This window comes from Planococcus citri, chromosome 1, assembly GCF_950023065.1.
Source record: "Planococcus citri chromosome 1, ihPlaCitr1.1, whole genome shotgun sequence".
Lineage (NCBI taxonomy): Eukaryota > Metazoa > Arthropoda > Insecta > Hemiptera > Pseudococcidae > Planococcus > Planococcus citri.
In genome coordinates, this window is record NC_088677.1 from 85,231,213 (window position 1) to 85,239,906 (window position 8,694).

General features: G+C 32.8%; 1 long non-coding RNA gene across 1 annotated transcript; it reads right to left on the reverse strand.

The window, feature by feature from the left end:
* Positions 1–1,405: 1,405 nt before the first annotated feature.
* LOC135839090 (uncharacterized) lies at positions 1,406–8,146 on the reverse strand. The gene is made up of 2 exons (XR_010557534.1): positions 7,977–8,146; positions 1,406–5,119 (listed from the first exon to the last, which is right to left on the reverse strand). It is a non-coding gene; the product is annotated as an uncharacterized LOC135839090 (long non-coding RNA).
* Between the last annotated feature and the right edge of the window lie 548 nt (positions 8,147–8,694).

Here is an 8,694-nt window from a genome sequence, read left to right on the forward strand (position 1 = left end):
CAAAGCTCAGCGGATATGATTTCTTCATGCCTTCATTAGTTAGTATACAAAATTTCATCCAAAAATGTTGATTTCTCGTGTTTTAATGAATTTTTATTGGAAAGTCAAAATTTTGAAAGGGGGGTGAGCCTAAATTAAGTGGGTGGGGGGTTGGGGACATTGCATATTTTCAATCTACGATACCAACACTATCCAAAAATGCAATGTCCCCACACTCCCCTCAAATGATTTACGGGCCCAAAATCGGCCCCATTTGGGCCCCAATCTCGAAAAAAAGCGGGTCCAGCGCTGGGGACATTGGGTTTTTAGCAAGAGCTCGTCCGTAAGCCTACTTTCCGCGCAAAACATTTCACTCCCCCGATTTGATTTACAGAATCACTTTTTTGAGGGTTAGAATATAGTCTATTTCTTTTTCTAATGAGTTGTAAAAAATAAAATTAAAAAATTAAAAAAAGCAAAAACCAAACAAAGGTGAAATATTAATAGTTTTGATATGTGATTGAGCTACAAATACATACGTACCTATTAATGAATATTATTATACTCTAATTAATATTTCAAAATGTACTCACTGTGTATAAAAGTCAAGCATTTACAATTTCACATAGGTTGTTGAATTTTTTTTGTTGAAATTTTACAAAAACCAAAATGATATAACAAAACAACTGTCCATCAAAAGTGGAGATAATTTTACGAATGCGTTAAAACAAACGACGAAAACGTCTATTCTAAATTATCATTAAAATTAGATAGGTAAGTAGGTATCTACATATCATCAACTTGCTTTTGTATTTCCACTTAATCATAAGCGCCGATCTCTCCTGCAATAGGCTTTTAGCTGGTGGAGACACCCTCTTTATAATTAGCACGATAACATGAGCTTTAATTGAAGAGGTGTGTGGTTTAGGATGGCATAAAAAGTATTATCTTGGGCATCGGGTATTTTGTCTGCTTTTAAAAGCATAATATACCTAAACCATCGTAAAGGGAAATACTGAATGAGCACTCGATTAAATTGCTTTGGGAATGTTTCTTACCCGGTTGCGAATTTGATTCTGATGCTGTGACGCTGTCTAGAAAATGTATTATTTGATAAAATTGAAAATTGCGATTGTCCCGAATTCTAGAGATATTGATAAATCACTTTCAAAATTTTTTTGCTAATGTTGACTGAGAAAAATCACATTCGAAGTTGGGAAAAACCGTGTAGAAATCGGATTACTGAATGTTCTCTTTTACAGTCGTTCGAAAATTAATTCAAAGTAAGGTCATTTCATGTCACGCGAATATCAACCTGATTTGAACTTGGTGTTAGGCTATGAGTAATTTCTGAACTGAAATAATTAGTTACCTGTACTTACGTATAAGCTAGCAAAAAAAATGGTACAACAAGAAAACGAAAACGTGTGGGTCTGGGTACGTCTATGAATCACATGCGTATATTTGGTGAATTTATGTACACGTGAAAACAAAATATGGTGGATAGATTCACATTACTTATACAATATTATGATAATTACAAACGCAGGTTCTTGAATTTCATCGCTTCAGAGTAGGTACCTATAATTCAGCAAATAGATTTTGAAAATTTTCAAAAAAAAGATTGTACTGAAAAATTCGGTCATTTCCAATTTCCTTATCCTACTAAATTTTCTTAGAACTTTCGGAGGAAAACTTTGGACATGACATGACATGACATGACATGACATGACATTACACGACATATCATTCGCTGATTTTAACAACTTCGACTTCTCACAAGCAAGAATTTTCACATTACAACAAAAGTGGAATGAGGTGGGGCCAAATGTCACGAGGTTTCGATTTCATTCATTTGAAAATTCAAAAAAAAATTGACGAAAAACTGAAATTTTTTGTTGATGAAAGCAGAAAGTTTTCATATTTTTGAATCTACTTAATAAATTGAAGAAAGCAAAAAGACCCAAATAAAAACGAACAGGTCTGAGCCAAAAATGTGCTTCAAATTCAAAAAAAAAGTCGGCAATTTAATCCCTTTATTAGACTAAAAATTTGATACATCTATGTGGGTAATTAGTGACTTGAGTATAAAAAATTTTGATTTTCATTTTGTAAATACAAATATAATCATCGAACAAATTGAGCCAGGAATAGCGAGGGCAAAAGCTTTCGAAAATTTTCATTTTGATAGTTGAGATTGAGAGAACGATGTGTTTTTTTTTATGGGAAGAATTCGATTTTCTGACTTAAAAATTTGACTGATTTTTTGTAGAAATTTCAGTTTTAAAAAACATAAGCAAAAAGACCCAATAAAATTTAGCGCAAAAACTCTCAAAATTTTGTATTTCGAGAAGAAAAAAAAAAACATGTTTTTTTTCTGGTAAATAAATCTCTTTATTGAGACTAAAAATTTACAAAACTTAACGACTTTGTCGAGTCTGGCAAAACGTTTTCAAGATTTAACAAATTTGGCAAGGGAGGTCTATCTGATCAATAGCTTCCCCTATTGTTTCGTGCATGTCGACCTTGAAGGACCAAAAAGTAACTAGAAGCTTCAAAACGAGTTGAAAGCTCTTGCACTAGATTTCACAGGGTATTGCAATTAGTTTGCAGATTAAATTTTGGCTTTCTAAATCCATTTGATGAAATTTTGTGGAAATTTCAAATTTCAAAAATCTGCTGTAGGATCTGGCTACAAAATGACTTGAATGGTGAACCCACCGATTGGAAAGATGGGTAAATTGATAGTAAAAATTTAATCATGATGTTGCGATTCAACTACACCGATTCATTTTTGTTTTAAATACAATTCAGAGTCTGATTCTGAATCCGATTCAAAGTTGATACGCGATTCATTTCTGCGGTTCAAATCGCACAATTTCTAATTTTGACCATAGACTCAAGTTGGAAGGTAGATATGATCCACTGGGCTTTGGATTTTTAAAAATGTCATCCGGAATTCGTCCAGGAGAAATGGACCTTGGGATGAAATCTCAAATTTTACAATAAAGCCAAAAAATGTGAAAATTAACAATTTTTTATAATTTCTCAGCAACTACGAGTATATGGTATATTTTGCGAGATTTTCTTTCATCGAGTATATATACTACATACTATCTTCATAGAAATTTGAAGGTTACTTCAGTACGTACTACGTACACGTATTAAATTCTATCCCCTGCCCAAAGGGCAGGTAATTTTGCTTGTTTTTTATAATTTCATGATTTTTTCTATTAAAATTTCAAATCACCACAAATCACATTAAAAAACCCATAGATGAAAAGGAAAAAAAACAGCTCTTTTCAAGTGTTTTTTCGATTTTTAATAGGTTTTTTCGAAAAAATTTTCGGTCATGGTTACGGTTCATTTTGATCTCCGAAAACTGTTAATGTTATACGAGTAGTTACAATTTGTGGTTATAGGTATAATGGTTAAAAACTGGTTAACACGCCTGATTATGGCAGACTTTTTAAAAACTTGAAAAAAAATCAATTAGTGTGAGCTTAATTTTTCAAAATATGGGGAAAAAAATCTGTTAACTGTCTACTTTATGTCAGACTTTTTGAAAAATCAATGAATTTGGTACTAAAATTATAGGTTTCTATCGAACTTCCAAAAATTACTTTCTGATATTTTGTCATCGACTTTTTTAAAATTTGGAATTCGAAATATTGACTCGGCTTAAGCATAAAAAAACATATCCGTGATTTACAGCTGTCCTTGGAGAGGATACTTTACACCGATTTTATGTTTAAATTTACATTATTTTACCGGATGTATACTTAGGTATAATACTTTTGTCTTTCTATACCTAATGGTTTTCAAATTTCATTAATAGGCTGTTCCTGCTTTTTTGATTTACCTATAGGCGAGATTTTCAAAATTAAATCAACTTTACTGTACTATTTCGCGTTTTCATAATTTTTCGTCTTGATGCTAAAAATAATTACCCAATTGAATTGGTAGGTACTTGATTATATTAATTGTGTTTTAACCAAAGGGATATTTGGCATGGCCGATTTTCACATCGAGTGAGGAAATATGTACCCACCTATGTACTCGTAAGTTTTCAAAATTTCTGATTTTTTATTGTTTTTTGCTTTAACAGCTACTAATAGAAGTTGTATTAGTGGTTGTGGTGTGGGGGGTGACACGAGTTGTAGTAGATGAAGATTTAAATGTATCTTTCCTAAACGTGAAATATACCCCGATAGCAATTCCTTCCATCAGAATACCAATATTACTTAATTCCTGGTATATGCCGCCTACACTTATATACTTTCCAATGGTGTAATTCGAAAAAAATAAGTCTATAAATGTTAAAATTGTAGAGAATCCACCGATCATAATAAGAAGACGTATATGTAAAGAAAATCGTCTCCACAATTCTGTTTTATCAATACTGGCTGATCTTAGGTACCAAAATGCTCCAAAAATTGGAATTAAACGTATATTGCGAATGATAAAAGTCGCGTGGGGAAGTTCAAAAGCACAAATAGAGCCCAGACTCAATTGTTCATAAAAAAAAATTGCCAGGAAAGTGGTGTACATGATTGGTAAACATACGCCAAGAAGACAATAAACAAAGAATTTCTTGTTTTGAGAACCCGAGGATCGTTGTAGGTATATAGTAATTTTTCGAAAACATAGGCATATGTCTAAAGCGATAACGTTTTTCACAAAAGCATTATTGAATTCCAGGTAGAACATTAATACAAGAAGAATGCAATATACTTCGTATACGAGTAAAGAAACTTCAAAATTATAGTTTGGCATCTTTTCTATTACACAACATGTCAAATAGCAAACATAATACAATAACAGAAAGCTACAATAAAAAGTTAAATTTTTTGTAGCCAAATTTTGAGTATTCCTAGTTCGAAAAAACTTATAAAGATGAATGACCATACAGATGGTGGAACAGGGTGATAAGACTATGAATCCTGTATTCCTCACAACACCGATTACATCGCTAATAACTGGATCCGTATCAAAAGGTGGAGGTGCAGCTGTTGCTGTATCATTAATAGCTGCATCCGCATCCATCGTTTTTTATGTTTATTATCACGAGTAGTTGTATTGCTATTGTCAAAACGTTAGCTTTTTGCTGCAGAAAATGATACGAATAGTTTTACAAAACCTAAAACATGATAAGCAGATAAATAGCAGGTAATCATGTAATTATGCAGTTCAGAAAAGAATCCAATTGACATTGAAGTTCATCTTAAGATGAAATGGTATACATATAGTCATATACTTACATGCATCACGGAAAAAAAAATTATGGATAATTTTTACTATTTCATACAGTAACCGGATCCCATTCAAAAATATTGCGATTTTTACTATGAGATTAGTAAATTTTACTATGAGAGTAATAAATTTTACCTAATTCTATAGTAAAATGTATTTTTTGGCTGAGTAAAAATCACTATTATTTTTGGATTGGATCCGGTTACTGTACTGAAATAGTAATTTTTATTGCTTTTTTTTTCAGTGCAAGTATAAGCACCAATTTCATCCACGAGTAAATTGAATTTTCGTAGTTCTAATTTTCAACTATCACGAGTACATTAACGTGAATTTACTTCAACTTTCAACTTGATAGGTAGTTAGGTACCTACTCGTATCACGTGTATTTTCGTTTAATTTCCAGTTTCAAAATGTAAAAAAAAAGCAGCGAAGTACCTCTACCTACGTACAAGTGAAAAAAGAACTGAATTTTCTTCTCGCTATAAGTAGTAGGGCGGATCGAAAAAAAAAGAACATACTGGATTTTGACGAAAATTAGGGGTGATGTTTACTTTGAGTGGAAGACTATCTAGAAAAATGTTGGCCATCCTGCTGTTCAGGAAGCTAGGCCAAGGGTTCTCAAAGTTGGGTCCTTTTTGAAAAAATCGTGTTTCCAGTCAGTTTAGGCAAATTTTTAGTCGAACCCCGGACAAATTAGGGGAAAGCTGAATTTCACATTATTTGTTCAGATTGGTCTCTAAAACAACGCATCAAAAGTCGCACCCCGCAACTTGACGGCTACCCCCACAAGAGGTCATTAACCTTTACCGGTACAGGTTTTTCGGATGTATCGCCGACATGAAGGGTCCGAGAGGAAAAATGTTCGAGGAAAAATGTTCAAACAAAAATTGTTCTACGCTAAATTTACTACCAGCATGACCAGTTCAGCTTTTCCCAAAATGGCGATTTCATCCTTACTAAGGAGGGGGTAAAGTTGTCAATTTTATGAAAATTGTTTTTAAAAATGAAAATCGACAATTTAAAACGTGAACTTGATTTACGGTAGACCCGAAAATATTTTGACCAAAGTTGCACACTGCAACTTGTCTGCCACCCCGCGCAAGAGGTCATTAACCTTTGTCAATCTACGTTTTTCGGCTATATCGCCGAAATGAAGGGTCGGAGATAAGTGATTGAACTAAAATTTAACTTAGAAGGATGACATTTGGAATATATCCTATTTTCAACCTGCCAAATCGATTAGAAACGATTTCAAACCAGTTTGAGCAGTTCTGGAGCCTCCAGAAGATTTTTAAAACTTGAAATTTTCACAAAATTTCATCAAAAGCAGTTGGAAAGCTAAAATTCATTCCGTAAATTCATTTTAACACGCTAGGAAGTCGACTGCAAGTAGATTTCAAATCGTTTTGGAGCCTCCAGTTACTTTTTGGAAATTACTAGAGCCTCCAGGCTCCAGCAGATATTTCAATGCTCGAAATTTTCTTAAAAATTTACCAAACAGTGTTGGAAATCCAAAATTTACTCTGTACTCCAATTTTAATGCGCTATCCAGTCGACTGCAGGTTGGTTCAAGTCATTTTGGAGCCGCCAGCGACTTTTCAAAAATTCATAGAACCTCCAACAAATTTTAGAAACTTGAAATTTCATAAAAAGCAGTTGTAAAGCTAAAATTCACTATGTAAAGTAATTTTAATGCACTATGAAGTCGACTACCGGTAAATTTCAAGTCGTTTTGGAGCCTCCAGTAGATTTTTCAATGCTCAAAATTCCCATAAAATTTTACCAAACAGAGACACCCCATTTTTGAAATTATTCTGAGATGGATCGCAGGCAGTTTCAATCCGTTTTGGAGCCTCCAGCAGATTTTTAGAAACTTCGGTTTTTCAAAAAATGTCACAAAATCTATCCGAATTAACTTTCGGCTTTCCAACTCTACTTGATGAAATTTTGTAGAAATTGCAAGTTTCAAAAATTTACTGGAGGCTCTAGTAATTTCCAAAAAGTCGCTGATGTCTAAAAAACAACTTGGAATCTATGTATGTACTTGCAATCGACTTCACAGCGTATAAAAATTAGTTTACAGAATGAATTTCAGCTTTTCAACTCCATTTGATGAAATTTTGTAGAAATTTCAATTTTCAAAAAGTCGCTGGTGGCCACAAAATATCTCAAACCCACCAGCAGTCGACTTAATAGCGTATATAAATTGGATTGCAGCGTTAATTTGCGCTTCCTAAAAGTTTCGTTTCATGAAATTTTGTGGGATTTTCGAGTTTCAAAAATGTGTTGGAGGCTCCGGAATTGCTCAAAATGATGGTTGAAATCGTTTCCAATTGATTTGGCAGGTCAAAAATAGTGTATATCTCAAATTTCAGCTTTCTAGGTTAATTTGGTAAAATTTTGTTTTTTTTTCTCATTTTTGGCCTAAATTTGATTTTCAAAAATTCACCAAAAATCGAAAAATATGTTTTAACTGAACTGATCATGATTATAGGAAATTTTACGTAGAATAATTTTTGTTCAATCACTCCCTCCGACCACCCTTCATTTCCCCCTGAACAACGGGGGGGGGGGTCCAAATAATTCTTCTCAGTATAGTCTCCCACTCAAAATAAACTTTTCCATCAATTTTTGTCAAAATCCACCGTAATAAGCAGGTATTATTCAGAAACTGTGACCATGATGCGATAAACTTACATTCTTATTTAATAAATGTTCAACACTTGTTTTTAAAATTTACTTACCCAGGGTGCAAAAGTTATCTAATTATTCACTGGTAAACTTGATGTTGGTTCTCACTGAAAACAAAAGTGGTTGGTATGACAAAAACAACAACTGAACAGAACGCATATGTCGTTGAATAATGTAATTTTATGAACGTTCGAAAATAGAGATTTACGCATCCACTTCATACTTTGACGGAAATACTTGTGCTTCAATTTATTTTTGCGTGGAAAATAATCATTAGGTAATTAATTGTTATCTATCGTGTAGTAATTTGGTAATTAGTGAGATCGCCTAATAAGCTGAGATAGGAATACATAGAATGGTTTTATGTGTACATCGTGTAGATTAACAAGTGTAGGATAGGTCTTTTAAACATTTAATAAGGTATTGATAACAAATGCCGAATTGCGAAATTTTAAAAAATCGCACCGTATGTTTGATAAATTCCGAAGGTCTTTTACTTTTATTGTTTTTTAACGCGATCGACGAAATCAGAAAATGATGATTTATATCTCAAAACTGAACAATTTTGTTGTACTTACTTACTTACTTACTTATAAGTATCAAGTTTTTTTTTTCAAGTTTCAAAAATACTGTTGTCGTGCATTCAATTATTCGCCTGAGAAAAAAATTCACATAACTTTTTTTGCAGATCTTATCATATCCAACGAGAAAGGTTCACTGGGATTGAACATTAAAAGAGTTTCATTACGTAATTTCTAAAATTCCTCGAAA